This window comes from Protopterus annectens, chromosome 5.part0 (genome assembly GCF_019279795.1).
Source record: "Protopterus annectens isolate FY-2018-M chromosome 5.part0, PAN1.0, whole genome shotgun sequence".
NCBI classification, from domain to species: domain Eukaryota; kingdom Metazoa; phylum Chordata; order Ceratodontiformes; family Protopteridae; genus Protopterus; species Protopterus annectens.
The window spans coordinates 42922214-42945349 of NC_056735.1; positions in this window are offsets into that span (position 1 = coordinate 42922214).

Below are 23136 nucleotides of genomic sequence, written 5' to 3' on the forward strand. Positions count from 1 at the left end.
AGAAATGATGTATTTTTACTATTATGCAAGAAATCTAAAATTTCTGGACAGAGTATATGCAAAAAGATTAAGACAGAAATCAGAGGAAAGAGAAATACTTGCACAAGAAAAACTGTCAAAAGCTTCAAATGCAAATTTGTGTTCATTAATCCAACAGATTTATGAAAAACATTATACAGACCAAGAAACCTTGGACTGTTTGGAAAAAGAAGTGACTGAGGAAGTGTGAAAATATAAAGAACAAAATCTAGAGATTTTTAAAAGGTATAAAAAAGAAATATGGACATGGGAAAGAAAGAGAGATCTGGTATATTGCAATATTTATACAAAGGAGAAAGCCAAATTAATCAATTCAAAAAAGCAGCTCCAAGGATATTTGAAGAGAAATACAGGCAAAGGCACCAAGGTATGGAAAATTTCACAATGCAGAAAATAAGATCACACAGCAGGAATGTAGAACAGAAGATTATTAAAGTAGAAGTTAAAAAATAAAAATTGAAGTTATGGAATAACTGCAAAGTGAAAGATTTACCCCCGGATTCTGCAAGCCCGGTGTGCAGGATCAGTGCAGGAGCTTCAGCAGGCAATATGTCTGCCGTGTGATCCAGGAATAGCCTGTAGGGGCATGCACGAGCACTTCTGCACTGGTCCTGCACGGACTCAGCCCCTGTATGCAAATTACCACATTTGCAGGAGAAATCCATGCAAATGAGGTGAATTTGCGATCCAGGAAGCTGGAAACCGGCTGTGCAGGACTAGTGTCATCTGCAAAAATGTACTCCGTCAGTAACAGAGTACATTTCTGCAAATTCCAAAACAGAGCCATGACAGCTCCAAATAAAGGGTGGATATCATTTAGAAATCATGCCAATGGCCAAGTATAAGGCCATTGGCATGGAAAATAGGTGAAAAAAAATAAAAAATAAACTTTTTTTTTTAGCCGATCTTGGTTGTTTAAGCGTAGGGCAGCGGCGCACAAACAGGATCGGGGGAAAATAAGAAAAAAACCTAGAATAAGCATTCTAACCAAAATCCCTATTCTGCCATTATAGTCAATGGCAGGCAGAAGACAATCTGGCCAGTGAGTAGTGGTTGCTAAGGGGGAGGCGCAGTGTGAGACATGTAACTATACATTAGCAGGCAATCCTATGCAAATGAGGGGAATGATAGTGAATCCCAGATTTCCTCTGCATGCTAGTCAGCTCCCAACAGTGTAAGAGCAGGAATAGCTTGGTGCAAGCCTAGGAGTTAGCTGACATCACAGCGGGTGTGTCAGGCATACTGTAAGTGGATTGGAGCCCTGTGACTCAGGTTTGCTGCTCCTAGCTTAGCACAGCTAGACAAGGGAGTGTGTCTGAGTCTGCCTAGCACTCTTTACATTGCCTAAGCTGGTGTGTGCTCCATGCACCGGGTTTTAAAGAAAAAAAAAGTAAACCAGGAAATAGCAGCTCTGTGCACATTTGAGCACTGTGTTTGTGCTGTGCACCCCTGGGCTTAAACAGGAAGGCAATGGGAAGGGAAAACAGTGGTAGGAAGTTAATCAAGGGGAACTAGCATAGCTGGCAGGTGAAATGTATCAGAATCAGCCAATTACACAGGCAGCAAACCAGCCCAGCCCAGAACACTACTATAAACTAAGCAAACACCTTCCCCTCTGTTTTTTCCCATACTCTACAGCACCGGTGTTAACAAGCGAGGAACTTTTAACAAACAAAACTACAAAATGATAGGGGTTGCAGCAGGCATCATACAACAACATGTGCAAGAGGCTGAAGGTGGTGAGGATGTGAATGCTGTTGACCAACCCACAGTGAGGAGACGGAGAAGGGTGTACAGACCCAGGGTAACTTACCAGGGGCTACATGAGCTGGAGATAGTAGAGTGCTATAGGGTGGACAGGGTCCTCCTACGGCAAATTGTTGAGTTGTGCTGGCCACACCTAACACACCAAACTGACAGAGGGGAACTCATCCCAGTGGATACCAAGGTATGTGTATGCCTGGGAATACTAGCCACAGGTAACTTCCAAAGCTCAACTGGGGATATCATGGGGATCTCACAGGCATCAGCATCCAGAGTATTCCACCAGTTCCTGGATGCCATGTCAGCACACGCCGGTAAGCATGTATATTTCCTCAACACCCGTGAGGTGTTGGCCAGCAATATGCATCTCTTCCACCAAATAGCAGAATACCCTGAGGTAGTGGGTACTATAGACTGCATATGCATCAAAGCACCACCTGGTGAGCAGGGTAGGGTCTACATCAATCGCAAGGGCTTCCCCTCCATCAACTGCCAGGTTGTGTGTGATGCCCAGGGCATTATAATGAATGTGTGTGCTGGCTGCCCTGGAAGCTATCATGATTCCCACATCTGGCATCTGATGCAGCTGTACCAGAGATTTGCCATTGGGGACATCCCTTACGGTCACCTAGTGGGGAATGCTGGTTACGCACTGGAGCCATGGCTGATGACACCCATCAGAAATGCACACACACCTGAACAAGAATGCCATAATGAGGCACACGCACAGACCAGACGTATAATAGAGCATGTGTTTGGGATGCTCAAGTCACAGTTCCGGTGCCTGGACACATCCTGTGAAGCCTTGCAGTATTCAACAGCTACATGTACTCAAATTATTATGGTATGTGCCATGCTACACAATATGATCCTGTGGAAACAGCTGCAGCAGGAACAGCATGGGGGCAGGGCCAAACAGCCCCCCACCAATGTCAAGGCCTGCACAGGCACAGAGTGACTTGGAGGAGGAACAACCTGAGCCTGCCCCAGTAGGCAGATGGAGGCGTGCCCAGTATGCCCTGGCCTTGGCAAAGAGGCAATGCATAGCACATACACTGACACAGTAGAGACTCAGGGAATGACACCTCTCTCTGACTCACACATACAGTAAAAGGGATACCAAACATGACATGTGCATCTGACATAGGCAGCCCTCCAGCACCATCGTCAATACTGGCATAACCACAAGGTAAGTCAATCAACCTACCAATTGCCGAATGGAATAGAATATGTCATTACCTGTATCTATGGTATGGATGTGAGCATGCAAGGGAATTGGGTGGCTGAATGGTATGCCAGCAGATAGTAGACACCCATAGTGGCATCATGACATCTGTAACAAATACTGAAGTCACCATAGTAGCCAGTACTACAAAGGGCGACAAAACCCACTGCAGGAAATGTGCTGGCCATCATGTGTGTCTATATGACTCACACATGCCAGTCAGGGAGGTTCATATACCCAACAAGTCTCAGCCAGCAGGACAGGTGTAGACAAACACAAACAGAGGCTGTGCTATGGCCTCTGAATGATGCCTATGGGTAACCTCCCCCCCAAGGCCTACACAGACAGACTACAGCAGGTCAGGCAGTGGGATGTTAGTTCTGAAGGGTAGGAAGTCAGACACTAATATGTAGGTCAACCAAAGCTAAGACCTGTAGTACACTGATATGCCTCTAGTCAGCATGATAGGTTAGAATACATAATTAAATGGAGTACCTGACATACCAGTACAGTCATAGCAAATGTGTACAAGTTCCAGGTGTGCCCCCCCAGCCTATGTAGACATGTAGAAAATGTCAGGTGTGCCCCCCTAATCATGTGTAGAAATGTAGAAACAGTCAGGTGTGTCCCTCCCAATCCTGTGTAGAAATGTAGTAACAGTCAAGTGTGCCCCCCCCCCCAGTCCTGTGTAGACATGTAGTAACAGTCAAGTGTGCCAACCCCATCCTGTGCAGAAATGTAGTAACAGTCAGGTGTGCCTCTTCCCCCAATCCAGCGTAGAAATGTAGTAACAGTCAAGTGTGCCCCCCATCCTATGTAGAAATGTAGAAACAGTCAGGTGCCACCCCCCAATCCTATGTAGAAATGTTGTAACAGTCAAGTGTGCCCCCCCCCCAATCCTGTGTAGAAATTTAGAGTAGCAGTCAGGTGTGCCCCCCCAATCCTGTGTAGAAATGTAGAAACAGTCAGGTGTGTCCCCACACAATCCTATGTAGAAATGTAGTAACAGTCAATTGTGCACCCCCCCCCAATCCTGTGTAGAAATGCAGTAACATGTATGAGTAGGTATAATACCAGTGGAGCACAGATGCCCAGAGGTGGCCAAGGTAGCAGGATAAGTTGTAGCATTTGCACAATATGCAGGTCTGTGTGTGTTAGGTTGGTGTGTTTCATATTGTGTGAGAGTGGTCAGTATGTATGCATTTTGAGGTATGACTTGGTGGCCATTGTCCACTACTGCTGATGACAGGGACAAGCCCTCACAACTGCAGTGCCAAAGGCAGTTCCCACCAGTATAACACATGCTAGCAGTAAGCCATTATAAATGTATATTGGTAATATGTGGCACCATCTGAAAGACTGACATGGCATGGCTGTTGGGCTAGATATACAAGCAGTACACAGGGGAAAGTACCTCAGACATACAGTATATATAGTGTCACTGTGAAATGGAGACACCCTTGGAATTGTACATACAGGTATGCATCAGATTAACCGGTCCTGTAGTAGGGGATACCGGTGATGTCTGCCCAAACAATTGCAGATCACAAAGGAGATAGGACTGATGTACTGGGAAACAACTGATGTACCCGCACATCCCAGACTAACTGGAATGCCCAATGCATATCTGTGTGTCAGATGCAAGTAGTGTCCATAGCACACATGCACCCAGCTCACACACACACCACGCAAAGGTACCTCTGGTCATATCCCTGCTGTGGGGAATGGGTACAATATGATCCCGCCTGTATATGGCAATAATTGAAGAATGTAGCATGCAATGCAGGTGTCCCATGCAGGTGTGTCTCTAGCTGTAGGTAGCACCTTACCAGCATCCACACCACCTGATCATGACTGATAGAAGGTATTGGCACGAACACCTATCACACCTAACCTGTCACCCCAGGGGAATATACTGTATGGTAGTCTGAGACTGTAGGAGTGACAGAATGCAACAGCCTGCCAAATCTGGCTTGCAGCAACTCCTAATGGCCACAGGCCTCTGCCAAAGGCATGTGTCTCACATGTACTGCCAATGCATGTTATGTCATGGTCACCCAAATAACAACATAACACACTCCACATAAGCCATATGCAAGGACATGTGGACAGACCACAGTAACATGTCCACCATCTCCCACAGCATGAACTGTGGACTATCACTAACGCACATCTGTGATGGGGTGATACCCTTATGGAAAGTATCAGAGAATGTATACATAATGTATGGAAGAGGTTAGAATAACAGGGGGGTGGGAGCATGGGCAGCATGGAATGTGCAGGGTCCGACACCAAGCTGTGTGCACACACTATCCCTGGCTGCAACCACATAAATGGGTGACTATACACCTGCCCATACACCACAATAGGGGTAATGTCCTGGCCCATGGCCCCTCCCTTTGGGTAACCTGTGTGAATCAGTACAGCTGTGAGGCATTGTCACAGCAAGATAAGGCCATACTGTCATGTCAATGGGTATACATGTATGGGATTCTCTGCCAGCACTGTACCAAGTTGCTAAACTAGATACACAGACCCACCAGCACGTGTCTGCAGCTCCCCCTCCAGAATGTCTTAACTTACCATGAATACGTAGGCGTCTGCCCACAATACCAAACAAAGCAGCAGTCACCCTTGTCCCCCATGACATCACTGTGAGCAAGAATATCCACCTGACAGTACATGAGGACAGAAAACATCACAGTGTATAGCAGTACACATGTCTGAATATCTCTACTAACAGCAGCACCATGCAGCTGAAGCAGCACAGACACAATCACCTGCAGTACACAACATCCCCTGCACAGTGTGTCCTCATATTCCAAATGATCGAGGGATACCCTGCAGAAACAGTTTCCTACCTGTAGGTGTACAACACAATGGTCTGCACTAGAGTACAAATTACCTGGAATTGATCCACACATTCAATATAAAAGGCCATACTGGGCATGCTCACACACTTAAAGAAATGAAGGCAATAACTTTCTTGGGTGGCGTAAGCTAGGGAACCTTGTTTGCTAGGCTTACTTAGGCCCTTGGGCCGATAGTCTAGTACCTGCCTATGAACCTATGAACCAATGTCAGACAACAACATACTGAAAGGTCATACTGGGCATGCTCACACACTTAAACAAATGAACCTCATGACTGCAAACAAAAGTGGACCATACATATCTGGCATTTGCAGATGTCAGTGCATACACTCCTCAGTATGCACCAGTCATGCCTTGCACACACAGTGAACAGGAATACAGACACATATCCAAGGACAACACACTATAATAAGTCAAACGTAGACATACATAGATGTGTGGAAGAGAGTGACTGTGACAAGGAGCCATCCATTATGAGGCCTGTCCCACCCAGCAGACAGCCAAATGGCTACAACTACATGAGATGTAAATGTCACTCACTGTAGACATTAGCCACCAGTATCCATCAGCATTACAGACTATGTGGTGCAACTGCTAGCTGTGCAACATGACTGTAAAGGAAGTAGTCATCTAGCAGCTGTATACATGCACCTGTGCAATATAACCTTGCGTGTGCCCGCATGTGGTGTGTCAACCTCTAGATGAATGGGTTATGGCCCATGCACACATACACTGCCCTCCCCATAGCCCTACTATGACAAGCCTGATGAGGTCATCCACTTTGAAATACACCCTTGGGAAAGGTGTAGCCCTGTAATCTCTGTGGCACGACCCATAACTGCTTACTGTTGTAGTGTGATAAACTAGTTAGGTAGGAGTTCCCATCCCAGACCTGGCAACTGTGTTTGTGTGTGTGTGTGTGTGTGTGTGTGTGTGTGTGTGTGTGTGTGTGTGTGTGTGTGTGTGTGTGTGTGTGTGTGTGTCTGTCTGCCTGTGTAGAGAGCAATGCTTTTTAATCTAGTCACACTCACTACAATTCAACTGCCCTACTTCGGCAAGGCAGCTGATGTCATTCACTGTGAAATACACTTTTTGGAAAACTGTAGCCCAGTAATCTATGTGGGGCATCCTATAACTGCATAGTGCTGTAGTGTAATAAACTAGTTAGGTAGGAGTTCTAATCCCAGACATGACAGGTGTGTCTGTGTGTGTGTCTGTGTGTCTGTATGTCTGCGTTTGTAATTCGTATCATGTGTGGAGGTGATTGTGAGTGTGTAACAGCTGGACTCAATGTGGAGCAGGTTTTGCAAATGTTTAATATGGTGGCCCTAGTATATATCACAATATCCACCATACAGGGATAACAGATGTGAAATAGCTACATGTGACATCAAGGCCAGGAGAACAAAGTTAGAAACCCTAGTATTACCCAAAGAACACTCTCCACCCATGCCTCATGCAGTCACACACTTACCTAGGCAACAGCGGCTATGTTGGTAGAACCCTGCATGTTGCCCCTGATAGTAACCATGGCTTGATTGCAGTGGGCTACAGAGGGCATGGCACCCTGTCCATCAGTCCAATATGCACGTATATGCTGACAGTGCACCTTCCCCATGTTCCCCACTGGACACCTGCAACACCTGTGGTGCCATCAAATGTGACCCACAAAGGACATACCACGCCTGAAAACATGCCCAGTATTGACAGATGCCACCGACACCAGGGAATACCGGTATCATGCTATCAATGTAGGTGCAGGGTAAACCTGCTGTCCATTAACAGTTCTCACCACATGAGACCAGGACTGGCACATCTGATAACAATCTGTGTACATAACATGGGCCAGACACTGCAGGTACAGTTCCACATGTCACTGTACATGCATGTGGGAGTTGTGCACATCCCAGACACCATCCACGTCATGGACTAAGGGACACATACATGGCAAGCAATGCACAGCATTGGCCACATGCAATAGTCACCCAGGTGGCTGGACGGTGAATACAATACCCACCTGTGTGGGCAAATCCAGAAACTACACCCCTGAGCTACAATGCAGACCATTGTCATGTGACCTGATGCCAAGGTATAACCATCACCTAGCCTTGTACAGCCATCTGGCACAGTCGACCACTACACACCCATGAAGCAATGCACCCATGCATGTCAGTACTGGCACCGTGTGTGTGTGTGTGTGTGTGTGTGTGTGTGTGTGTGTGTGTGTGTGTGTGTGTGTGTGTGTGTGTGTGTGTTTGTGTGTGTTGTATGATGTGTATGATCACATACACACTCACTACAACCCCTATTGGCATACTGAAGCATGCTGTCTGATGTCAAACACCTCCATATACCCTTTGCCCATATAACCTCTGTATGACCCCTGTGGTGCATATGATACCTACACAGTAATGTGTTGTGGCAATCTCACTAGTGATGAGTTGTATTCCTGGCCCTGCCAAGTGTGTCAATGTGTGTGCATGTCCCTGTGAGAGTGTGGCTGTGTTGACACCGGCACCTGTTAATGTGGACAGGCACGTGTACTACACCTACCGTATAGTTACCATATCCCTGTTGCAGATGTCACTCACCATCACATATACTTTTCGTTGCCTCTGTCTGCCTCTCTCACTCCCTCACTGGTGGATGTAGAGACCTACACCTGCTTTGCTTAGACAGCAGCATGTGTATTTTAAGTGATGCCCATGATCAGCTGATGGCTTCTGCATGAATTGCAGCTCTCCTCTAGCTGATTGAATGTGGAACAGCTGTGGTAACATTGCCATAGCCAACTTCATGGAAACATACTCCAATATCAAGTAACATCATGTTGGTGTTGGGCCTTTTCATTCACTGTGAGCAGGAACTTGATCTGCTGTTTGGCAAACAGCATTTTCTTTATTTTATTTTATTTTATTTAAATTTGTTGACCGGGAGTGTCCGACTGGACGTAGGTCCATTTTCAGCGGAGGCCTGGGGTGAAAAGCTCCACAGTTAAAATAAACAGACAGTATATACATTAGATTACATAGTGAATAACAATTTACATAGCAATTACTTACAACATATTTACAGATGAAGAACACAGTACATCAGTAGACAACTAGAATCTTTATCTGTGAAGTGCATACCAGACATTAGCAAATGTTACAAGAAGAAGAAGTTTGTGCTGTATAATAAGTACTAGCTTATGAGCATCTGAGCTTGCTGTAATCAAGGTAGTTAGTGGAGTGGAAAGAAAGGTAGTGGTTGGATGGGGTGGATGATATTAGAGTGGGAGTTGCAAGGGCATAGCCAGCATGTTTTTAGTTGCGCTTTTAATAAAGTTTTGAAGTGGGTGCATGATGGTATGGAGGTAATTGTGGGTGGGAGTGAGTTCCATACTTTGGCTATGGCACAAGAGAATAGTGCTTCACCAGCAGAGTTATTGGCTTTAGTGATCTGCAAGTGATTTTTGCTGCTGGATCTTAGTGGTCTGGTGGTGCAATAGGGTTGGAGTAGATTCTGGAGGGATGAGACATTTAGTGGATGGCTTACTAGTTTGTGGGCGAGTGAGAGTTGATACCACTGAAGGAGGTGAGGGAGTTCAAGCCAGCCCAGTTCAGCAAGTGAGAGACAGTGGTGACTACAGTAGGATGCCCCTGTGGCGAATTTGGAGATTTTGTTGTAGCAGGTCTCTAGCTTGTTTAGATCACATTGCCTTAGGTTGGTATATATTGGAGAGGCATAAAGTAGGGTGGATATAAGGTGGGAATTTCAGTTTCAGTTCAAATTTGAGCATCTCAGATGGATTGGGGATTTACCTCTAACAAAATACACTGTGGAAACAGGACAACACACAGAAGGGGGATGTGCCTGACCTGACTACAGACTGTATGTGCTGCTATACTGTATTTGGAGCAATGTTGGTTTAACAGGATGTGTGTGCATATGGCTGTCCTACATGTTTTAATACCTGCTATGTCAGTGCTATGTTCATGGTGAAACCCCCATCTGTAGGGTCATCTGTAGACTGGGCAGTGCGTGGTGCCTTTTGTTTCATGTGTTACCCACAGAGCACCTATCTGTGAACTGCAGACGGTAGTGTGAGGATTGCAATCTGTAGATGGTGACAGCCATGAGAGTTACTGACTTCATATCCCTCATAGGACATATGTTGCAACAAACCCTGTTACAACAGTAAATGTATGAGGTTATCACAGCAACATGTCAATATTGGCCCTGTGTATGTGCCTCCAGCTACAACTCTGTCAACCTTTGTACATATGTCATGCAGTAAGAGGTGCATATGTGCTGTACACCATAATTAGTGACATCATATCTGATAACAAGCCAGTGAGATATAGGTTCATAGGTAGGTACTAGGCTATTGGCCCTAGGGCCTATATAAGCCTAGCCAAATGATACCCTGGCTTTTGTCACCCAAGAAAATTATATCAGACTGTTACACATGTTATGTATAGTAGGGGTTATATTTGATGACATAACCTGGACATTCTGCGGTTGTGTGTACAGTACTGAGGTCTGTGCACTTATGGTGAATGTCAACAGTGTGTGTATTGTTAATATGTACTTTGGCCTGTGTACAGACTGTGGTAGATGTCATTGTTCTTGGTCCCATTCTATCTGATGTTACACACTGCTCCACTGTATGTTACCCTATCTGCTCACATGTTTGTAGGGCCATACACACACATGTCCCATACCACAGACAGGCATCGGACCACACTGTGTAGTGGCTCAGTATATGTAGGGTTAGTGTGTGAGTGGCACATATGAGGATGGTGTTGAACAGATAGTCCATATACTGTAATATTATGCTAGCTTACCATATGTGGCTGTGTTCACATTGGTTATGGTTATGCACTGTCACACAGATATATCGTACTCTGTGCTGTGACATGCCTGTAAAGCCTGCTATATATGCAGGTACATGTGCATTTCCCCATAGGAAATGTAGGCCAGTGTTGAGCCAGTCTGCCTGTAGCCTGCACAGTGCTTTGTTACATGCCTAGCAGCTTAGTGCACTTACCCAGTGAGATGTCATGTCCAGATACTTGCCAGATGTACTGCTGCTGGGCGTCCCTTAACAGTCATGTATGTCAGACAGAGCAGTGGGATGCTGTACAGATTTATGTCAATATCTAGTGGGTAGTATGCGGCCATGGCACCTATGTGCCAAAGGTTATTATGTGTCAGGACAGACAGGGGTGTGTGAATGCATAACCTATGGGGGAAAATGTATACCAGTCATTACGTGTTATACCCATATACATGGCTGTTAACATCCACATTGTCAGGCTTGGTCCACATGTCTTAAGGGGTTCTGTGAATACCTCTGGACTGTCCAGAGTGTGTCAGAATGTCCACATATATTGGCCAATATCTCTTCTGTAGTCCACAGGAGCATTACGTAATAGCAGCGGTACTGTACTATGATGTCCTTAGGATGTCTGTCAGTAGCCAATGGTACACATGTTAAAAGCAGATGTGACCTCCCACACACACCATGTCTGTGAAGACAATCCCTATTACAGTAGCAATAGTCTACAAATATACCTGCTATACATACCTGACATCCCCTTGTACTATGAAGTTGGGACTATAGGGGCTGAGGTAGGGCTACACACTCCAAGTTCAGTACATATGGTGAAAATATATGTATATATAATTATCCAGATATCTATATAGATATACACACATATACATATCAACATAGATAGATGGATATGTATATGTACATAGCTATACATATAAACACCCAGATATATACATATACAGAGCAATATATGTCTACGCATATACAGATAAAGATCCATATGCACATATATGTACGGATATCTACATATATATTGACAGTAGTAGGTATATCAGAATAGATATGTATGCACATATAGTTATAGACATCTACATATGTACCAACATAACTAGGCATATCTGTACACATAGGATGTGCATACATATATAGCTATATATACATATATCTATATATACATATACGTATATTTATATATACATATCTGTATATCTATATATACATATATCTATATATAGTAGCACTATTCAGATGTGTATACAGACATATGTATGAGTATATATGTGTATGTACATGTAGACATATAGAGACTTATTATATGTATACAACCATATTCCTGTCATGAGTAAACCTCACGGTTGTGTATACCCTCCCAGATGTATCTCACCGTATCTATCTGCTATGTGTACATTATGATAAAATGACATATATGATGCAACAGTCATAATACCAAAGACTACACAATTTAGGAACTAAAGGCAATTGTTCAATACTACTCAATATGTGCTCAATAGGTGCTGAACTATGGGTAAATGTATGAGAGCTTACACAGTGAAGGCATCGCTTACCAGTGTGCATATCAGCTCAGCTGTTCTATTGCAGCAATGTTTATATTTGCTAAGCATGGTAACCAGGTCATACCACCCGGTCTGATAATCTGTAATAAGTGTATGTAATGCCATGTACAATACATGCACCTATGTGCTGTCATTACAGTAGCAAGGGGTGTGAGTGTCATGTATGGGACACAGACATACATTAAGCCTGTACAGCACTATTATCCATGTGAATGTGCTACATACAGGTGTAGTAGCCCAGTGTACATGCTGTCACACTGGCATGTAGTGTATTATGGCAGTACTACTTTTGACAGTGCTAACCCAGGCAACAGCAGAGTGATAAATGTAGTACTGATAACAGGCACACCTGTGGGCATAAGTGGACACCGAGGCCTCCCTGTTGTATCCCTAGTGTGTGAGCTGTGTCACAGTATATAACCCTTACTGGGTAATGCTCCATCATGTGGAATGTAACTGTAGACTACCATCTGTACAGCACATGTTAGTGAGGGCATCCAACATGTAGTTATGGCATACATATTGTTGTCAAACATTTATTTGTCAACACACTCATGCTACTGCATAGCTACTTGCCAAGCTGATGACTATCAGTCCCTGTGCAGATGTGCAGATGGCAGGTATCCAGCTGGGATATGTACAGGCAACCTAAGCTTGGCTGACACTGACATTTCTTCCCAGTTGTGTAAGAAGTGGCACATATATGAGATGTCACCCTGTACACACCACATGCCACGGGTATCACCACTACACTACCGCAGTCAACTGAACATGTTTGGGTACAGGTCTTCATCACAGACAGTAACCATGTGTTGTAATGCATGTTGCATACATGTCAACTTGATCACCTCAGTGGCCATGTACAGAAGGCACCTGGAGGATTGGCTGATGCATGTCATTCTCACCCTGAGGGTCACCACAGTAGTGTCTGTCGATAGATTGCCCGCTGCCACCTTGCAGGTGGCAGGATACCACTGTACACACAACCCATCTCCCCTTGGGCAATAGCTAGGTACACAGCTATGACCATCTGAAGCGATGCAACCCTGTACTGACACATGTATACATGTGCATGACTCAGTATAGCAGTGTCTGTGTGTTAGCACACCTGCACTTGGGAATTCCATGAGGGCCTTCACAACCAACTCAACACCCATTGCCATCACTACTTGTGGCTGCTGCTGTATGGGACATTACTTGTACCCTGTTAAGCTCCCATACCGGCTACATGAGCCTTGCAGTACCAACACAACAGTGTTTTACAAATGGGTTGATAGGCGTATACCCATTGTGTTCTGGCAAGTGTGTGTAGTTGTACATGTCCGTATATCTGTAGGGTACAGCATTCTGAGACCACATACTCCTATTACAATACCCATTGCCACACAGTAGTACAGATAGTGTTGTTGCTGCCCATAGGTGAGGCATGACAATGCAACACCCTACTACACGTGTGGCATGTGCATTAGATGCATATCCCTGTAGTACCACTGTTAGGGTATACTATGGGTTGTATCACAGTTGCGGCCAATGTGTGATGGTGGGTATGGCAAAGTGTCATCATGGGTTTCATGGAGTACAATATCCACTGAGGATGTGGATACTGTGTACACTGTCATTACACCAAGGTACACCCAGTATATGTCCCATGTACCACATTATGGTTACCACTGTCACCATCAACCATACAGGTAACTGATACCACAATCCAAGCCAGTTATGCATGTGCTTTGTGCAGCCTACCTGTAACACACTGGACAAATGGTCAGGTTAGTTAGCAGCGATAGGCCCTGGTATCTCGGATGTGTGTCTGGCTATTATGTGTCTGTTAATGTGTATATGATGGTATGTCACACTACATATTGTCCATATACACCCATTGCATCCCCTATTAGCATACTGTACATGTCTGTGGATGTTCTGCATGTAACATGTAACCTGGGACACACCTCACCCTAAACACTGTGTGGTATGTGCAGTGTAAGCCACACACTTCAGTATCACTACATAGCTAGGTAGGGGTCTAGTCCCAGTGCTGCCAAGTAACAGTGTGCATGTATGTGGATGGGTCTACATCAGGTTGCAGGGTATACATGCCTCAGTGGGTCACCTGTCCATGTGGCACAGGCAATAACTGTTTTAGTAACCTGTGATATGTATTCAACTGTACCCCAGATATGTCACAGCCATCACCACAGTGACATATCCCGTTGTGGAATATGACTGCAGACCATCCTCGTGCTGACACATGTACACCTACAACACAAATTGATAACATGGGGACTGCAATCAACCAGTGTTACTAACAGCTATAATGCATCATTGCTGGATGGCTACACTACCTGCCATGTATGCATTACACTTTAATCCTTACAACATGTTACACTGCAGTACTCTGGTACACTGTAGTACAGTCACCGTGTGCATCAGAACCATATCAGCCTGTCCCTGCATTGATGGTATGGATGACAGGGATTTGGCACAGGTATCATCATATGCACAGGGCATTCTTGTGCTGACACATGTACACCTACAACACAAATGAATAACAATATAGAGACCACAACCAATCAGTGTTACTAAGAGCTATGAGGCATCATTGCTGGATGGCTACACTACCTGCCATATATGCATTACACTCTACTCCCTACAACATGCTACACTGCAGTACTGTGGTACACTCTAGTACAGTCACCATGTGCATCAGAACCATATCAGCCTGTCCCTGCATTGATGGTATGGATAACAGGGATGTGGCACAGGTATCATCATATGCACAGGGCGTGATGTTGGTTTGCCAGAGTCTGGGGGTGGGACATACATTTGACACCATGTGTGTGGGTGAGGGTGTACTGTGTTGAGCTGGGTGTGGTGTTGTGGTGTGTGTAGGTATGGGGTTGTCCTAGGTGTGTTTGCATAGTGTGTGGGTATGAATGCACACAGTTCTGCCATGTGGCTGCCCTACACAGGTGTTTATGGACAACTGCAGACCATACCTGGCAGGGTGTGCAGTTCAATGCCTCTGGCCATGGACACATGGACTGTGCCTGCCAGGGCTTCCATGGGCATGTCCAGGTACAGGTCTTGATGTGCTACTCTCACCTGCTGATGACAAATGTCTGCTGGTACCATGTCCATCCTGGGACTAACCAGGACCACGTGCACATGGCCTGCTGTGGTGTGGACAGCACACCCCCCACACTGCTGCGGCTGCTACTACCACTACAGGAGCCCCGTAGTGTCCTAGCACATCCACGCTGACTGCCAGCTGTTGTTGTTGCTGGCCCATGTCCACGCAGCCATCGCCGCATCCCCACCACACGTTGAAGCACGGACACACCATGGATGAGGAGGGCCATCATCTCACCATGCCATCTATCTATGAACTCGATATAAGCATGGATGGCACCCGACAGTTCACAGAGGTTGTTGCTTACAGATATGAGAGCAGCCCTCTGCAGCCTCAGACCCTGTCTGGTGTAACATTCCATATGTGCCTACGCCACCATGACAGCCTGAAACATGCCCCTGCTGGTACCAGCTATGTCACCTATGCCAGGAGCATGATGTCCAGTGCCCCTACCATGAGCACCCTGGGACATCTGCCTATGTGGTGCCCTGCCAGACATCTGGTTATGCCTGCTGTGACCAGACACAGTAGGCATGGTTACCACACTTTCCTGTGCACTGCCACCAAATTCCAGCTATCCCTCCACTATGGCCACTGGTGATGGGGTATGTATAGGCACTGAAACTGTGTGCGGGTTGGGGTGGCTAAAAGGGGGATGTCAAATGTTGGCACAGTGTCGGCCCCTGACAACCCCACCTGTGCCTCAACAGTGCTATCATCATCTTCGGTGTCTGTATGGACACCAGCATCAGATTGCATGCAGGAGGTCCACCTCGCCACCTGTAGGGGAAAACAATAAATGTACTTTAAAACCTGTACAGCATTGCCTAACAGTACACACACACACACACACACACACACACACACACACACACACACACACACACACACACACACACACACACACACACACACAAGTCCATAATACCTACCTGCCCATGGCTTTACAGACAGTCCCACGTATATGTCCATGTGGTATCCCATCTTGCATCACACTTGTTAACATATACACATTGATAACACTCCTTAACATATCAGTCCTCTAAATGCCTACATAAGTGGTCAGACCACAAGACCTGTTACTACATTACCTGCCTGACCTGTGTGTAGTTGTTTTACATGGCCTCACTGCTGTCATTCGGTATGCACCCTCTATATGTCCAGACATCATGAGCATGGCCTGTATATGTGTGGGCTACTATGTTCTATCCATAATATCATGCACTGGTGTGGCATGTGTATGTAATGCTCAGTACACTCCAGATATGCTGCTCATTCAGCCTATCATGTGACAACTGTAATATATGGAGACACTCCCTGGTGTTGACTAGTACTTCCCCAATGCATCTGTAGTGCTGCATACATGAGTTGTGGGTGACCTCCCTGCTGAATGCGATATTAAGGGTGCACCTGGTGTCTACCTTCCCTCTCGATGCCTGCTCCATGCTACAGACCATATTATACTATCAGCTGTCCTGTGATTACACACATGACAGGTATTCCTGATGTGTAATGTGGCAGTCCATGTCCATGTACTGCACAATCCCAAAGGGAGGTATAGCTGTATGAACACCCCGCAATCCCACATGTGCATACATGGCCACGCACACAAACACACACATGCACACACGCATCCTACATGCATCAACCTCCCTACACTACACCAGAGTGACCCTACAGACAAACTGACTAACCACCAGGATGCACACACAAACACACACACACACACACACACACACACACACACACACACGCACACACATACAGGTGAGGTTGCACAATGATAGTACACACAGTCCTCCTATTACCCATTTGTCAACATGCAAAACATATGGTACAGAACAGCATACAGTTCAGCTATAGTCAATCCTTGCTAGCAACAGTATACATGTGTGTGATGCATGTGCTGTGTGAGTAGGTGATGCCCCTTCCCCTGGATACCACTGCACCCATGTACACAGTATTGCTGTGCACCTCTCCTGCACCCTGCCATGTACTGTGCCCCACACCTCACAGGTGTACAACCCATTGCAGAATGTGTAGTACTGTGTCAGTTATGTCAGCATTAATGCTCACAGCCCCTTTGTTTTTCAGCAACATATACCTTGGATGATATGTGGACAGTTGTCATTTGTGAATACTTGATGCCTGATTTACAGCTCTCAACATCAGCATACCATGTATGACCAATCCAATACTCTTACACTAACAACCATCAGAGCATACCGTGCCTATGGGGGGTGTACACACCCTTCCTGATATGATGCACCCATCTGTGATCTGCATTGGGACCACATCATTGCATATCTTAACAGTACATGTGCCCGATATGTGACATATGTCCTGTACTTTCACATGCAGTGTCTACGGAATGTGTTAGATGTGTGGATGCTGACCGGAATGCATACACTCTGTGTGGGCATATGTGTGCTATGATGGTTTGATGCACCTCTTGTTGTGTGTACTACAGCAGTCACTACTCCTGGTGGGGGTAGACCAGCGTGGGCCATCTGCAATTGCCAGTGTATGTTCAGTCTGCCCTCCATATGTCTCCCTAATCTGCATGATTGCAAGGTCTACTCATGTGCACATCACTTGGTGTTCACACACTGCTGTCACTACTGCTGTGGGGGTAGGGTTACATCTGCCACAGGTCCTGAACCTGACTATGTGCAGATACTGCCATTCTTAGCATGGTTTACGATCCCTGCTGCAGTGCACTGCTGTGTCATGCTGATATCCCCCTCCTTCAGCCTTTTTGCAGATGCATGACAAGTAAGCCCTACACATGCATGTCACTTTGCAGTGTCCCATACACTGAACACCACATGTTACAGCCTAGTCCCAGCTGATAATGTGGACTACTGTAATGCCATATGCCACAGTGTATCTCTGCAGCAGTTGCCATTGTTCTACAGGTATATACACTGCTGTTGCACTGTATATGGGTGTTGTTCCAAACATGTCCCTACTGTAGGCCATGTCTCCCACCATTATGTTACTCCCTGTGGACACATTCCGCAATGACAGGATGTTAGTTATTATGCAGGTGTCTGCCATACCCTTCCAGTACCCCATCATGGTCACCCCTGTAATGCCATGCATTTCACAGCAACAATACGTGCACATGTACAGCATGCATTCTGGGTAGGTGTGTTAGATGTTTGCATGGAATATGCCATCGCCATTATATGCCCGGTGTGTTGGCAAGCATCTACATAAACCATACTCACCAGCTACAGGCTGCTACTTTGGTGGTATCCTAGAGGGACCTACATAAGAGGGTGAGAGATGCATTGTCAGTGGCCACATCTGTGGCAGTGCTACAGGGTGGGTGCAGTATTATAATACATGAATAGTACATTTCCACAATACTACCACATCTGGACATCTGTTTATCACTACTATGCAGCAAAACAATATATCTATGACATATCAGATATGCATGATCAACCTGTACCAATGCAGATGTATGTGCAACAGTGGTCTACTGATGTGCCCTGTGTCCTTACTGCACAGTCCTCGGCCAGTTTGTGGGTGACACCCACCTCCACAAAGGTGTCCGGTGGTTGGTGGCTGGCTGGATGGGCAGGTGCCATGAGGCTGGCAAGGAGCTCCTCCACACATGTCAGGGGGGATGGATGGCATGGCCCCACATGTGGTGAGGTGATCCATCGAACTGCAGCAGCATGTCAATGGGTATTGCGAAGCAGGTCAGTACAATGATGCCGGACCTGCTCATAACTGCGGTTGTGCAGTCTGACATCATTGACCCTGTGGACTAGGTTGTTCCACAGGGTGGTTCATTCCTGCTGGTCATGGGCAACCCTGCTAGACAGCACAGGGTTGTGCTGGATTAAGTATGTGATCAGCACTTCATTTTCAGCTGCAGAATAAGTTGGCAAATGTGCATGTGACATCTTGGCTGAAAGACATAAAGATGGAAACAGGTCTCAGCAACTCATACAGCAAAATTACCACAGTTCGTAATACACATCTCTGTCACCCCCCCACCATAGCAGCTACAACAAACTGTACACATAACTCATTAGGTATGGCTACAGCTTACCAACCAGTGAGACAGATATTGTATTGTAGCACACTTTCTGCTATGTGATTGTAGCCATGTTCCCTGTGTGGACACTGTCATTGCTGGCCTGTTACAGACTATTCACCTGTATGCCATTGTCAGGGCCACTATGATTCCAGATATGCCTGTGGTATGGCTGCTTTCTGATTGCTGCACATCTGACATTCTGTGTTATTGGGGATATCTATGCATGCTGTTGGACATATTCCAGTATTGTGTAGACTATTACTACCAACATATGTTCTATAAGAGTGGCACAATAACATGTATATGTACTATTGGCCAGCAGAACCACCTCTCCAAACCCATCTGCCCATGTTACCTGGCCGCATCTCATGTTTGTCCCACCTCATGTACTGGTCCAGCAATACCATCAGGTAGAACCAACCCAGGTGATGCTGTCCCCCCTGGGGGCATACACAGACATGTTCCTGTTTCCTGAGGTCAGGTCCAGGGACTGTTCCATAACGGGCTCCACAGACACATGTGGGATGTGTTACATCACTCTGAGGCACCCAGTACACATTCACAGGGCCAACATGCTCCTCCTGCTCAGCCCCCAGGCCAGGAATCTTTAGGATGTGGACTGCTGTTGTGAGTAGCACTGTGTGGGAGGCTTGTTCCCATTGTGTCCATATTGGGGCCCATGGGCCATCCACATCACAGACCACACACACCATCCAGGGTGTTTACCCTCCACATGTGTCACATACCACCCCTGTAGACTGTCCTCTATATCTACCAACCCTGATCACCTCCAGAACTATACCTGCCATATTTCCCCATATTCCCATTCCATACTTCACAGACGAGGCAATGTGGTCCCAACAAGGGGGTTAACATGTGACATACCCATCCATGTTGCACACACTGCCAGCTGTAGATATCTGTGTGTACTGATATGTGTGCTGTTACCTCGCACATAGCATGCATCACCGTGTTAGTAATATAGGGGATATGTATTTACATACATATATGTTTGTGTGTGTGCTTGTATATATGTAGACATGTGCATATATGTATATATCTATATATGTGTAGATATATGTGATGTATATATATATATGCTCATATATATGTCTACACATGGGTATCTGTATATTTGTGGACATGCATGTGTGTATATATATATATATATATATATATATATATATATATATATATATATATATATGTATATGTATATATATATGTATATATATGACAGTACCCCACCCCAACCTGGGCAAACTCTTTGGTATCCCAAAAATATCAGAATTTGTTGACCACCTCTTAAACCCACTGGTGCAATCCACTAGATTCTACCTGAAAGATTCCTGGCACTTTCTCAATGAACTATCCATGGCACAACTGGAGTCCTCCAACTGCCTGCTAGTCACTCTGGATGTTGCCTCTCTCTACAGCAACATCCCCCACCAGGAAGGGTTGGCAGCACTAAGATTGTTCCTGTCCAAATATACTCACTTCACCCCAGCCAAAATTCACACATTATGTGAATTAACAGCCATTGTTCTCTGCAACAATTTCTTCCATTTCAACACTAATAATTTTAAACAAGTAAAAGGTGTTGCGATGGGAACGAAACTAGCTACAGCCTTCGCCAATCTAGTACTGAGCACCTGGGAACTTGGAACACTCGTGCACCTCCCCGGGTTCAGTAAAATAAGTCTATACCGCCGTTATATAAATGACTTGTTTTTTATTCGGAACAGACCCAAAGAAGAGCTGACCACCTTCCTACAAGCCCTCTCGAACAGCATACCCTACTTGGATTTTGTCATGTCTGGTTGTGGTTCAAGCATAGCTTTCCTGGACACCCTCATCTCAATCAATGGACCTATTAATTCCATGGTATCCAACATTTACAGAAAGGAGACCTATAGAAACAATTTCCTGGACTTCAGAAGCCAGTACCCATTCTTTATGAAAAAGAATGTGGTGCGTGGCCAATTCATCAGATTGTCCAGGCTCATCAGAAATGACTCCACCTTCCTACAGGAGTCTGAGTTCCTGTCTCTTATGTTCTGAGAGAGACACTACCCAGCACAGTTGGTGAGCTCAATACTCCAAGAGGTCACCAAAGACAGGCACAACAAGTTTAAACCCATCCTAACATATGGGTTCACCTATTGTACTGCTAATACCCAAAAGGCAGACAAATCTCATAGCTTCCCAGTCCCCATCTGCGGGGACATGGAAAATATCAAACAAATCATGTCTGCACACTGGGACATTATCTCCATGGACAAGGAACTGAAATCCTCCTTGGGAGTATCTCCCACCTTCTGCTACAAAAAAACTAAAACTCTTCAAGCATCGTTCGAGATCAGAGACACACCGCTTCTTTTGGACAACAGCAGCATAACCACAGCCCCCAAAGGGATGTTCACCTACGGCAATTGTGTGTCTTGCAAACACATCTTGGTGGGGCAAGAATTCATTTTCCAACATTGCTCCCTCAAAATCTGCTTCCAAAGATTTTATTTTTGCCACACCAGTTCTGTGGTCTATGCAGCAGTATGCGACTCTTGCCCAGCATTTTACGTCAGCAAAACCACCAGGAAATTATCAGACCACATCAAAGAACACCTAGGAGCAGTAAGATCCCATAACCCTGGCAATGCACTAGGAAAACACAGTACTAATTGCACTGGATTCACAGGGTTCAAATTTTTTGTACTTGAACAAATAACTCCGTTTTTCAGAGACATGGACTCCCTACTTGAAGTCAGGGAGCTCAAATGGCAATTCAGACTGAATGCAGAAATAACTCCAGGACTAAATGAGAATTTGAATGTAAAATGTGCTCTGAAGTGGCATAGATATCCCTCTACAACTGCTCCTTGCAAACTCCACTGTAAACTTGCACTAAAGCATTACATCACAAGTTGTTACCTTAATTTAAATATTTGTTTCTCATTGGCCTTAATTAAATGCATTGTAATTAGCTACTGAGCCCAGCTCACATTACCGATTGGCTAATTCCTCCACCTAATTTAAATACATGTACTATTTAAGTGACTTGCCTTGGCACAGTATTTCATTCTGAAGAAGATCTGTACATCAATAAAGATCGAAAGTGCTAAATACCGAAGTTACGCTCCGTGTCTTTGTCGTTCACTAGATGCTCAGGAAGTTTTATTACTTAATAGTTTTTTGTACTTCTATCTCTCTTGTCGGTTCTTTAGTTTATATATATATATATATATATATATATATATATATATATATATATATATATATATGGGTCTACCTTAGAAGATCGACAGACCAGTTGATCAACATTCATTTGGTCGACAGCTCATTTGGTCGACAACCAGTATTCATGGCAAAAACCTGGAGATTTGCCCTGTCTCAATGTCGTGCGACCCTGGAGTTGATATATATAGTTAGGGGGAGTGTGGGGGGCACAGCCCCCCACATTGGGGGGTGTGGGGGCAACCCCCCCCACCTATTTTCGTTTAAAACATGACAAATTCAACAGAAACTGCACATTTTAAACGAATATAGGTGGGGGGCTTCACCCCCCATTGTGGGGGGGCTGTGCCACCCACACCCCCCAACTATATATATCAACTTCAGGGTCGCACAACATTGGGGAGGAGGGGGGAAATTCCCTGTT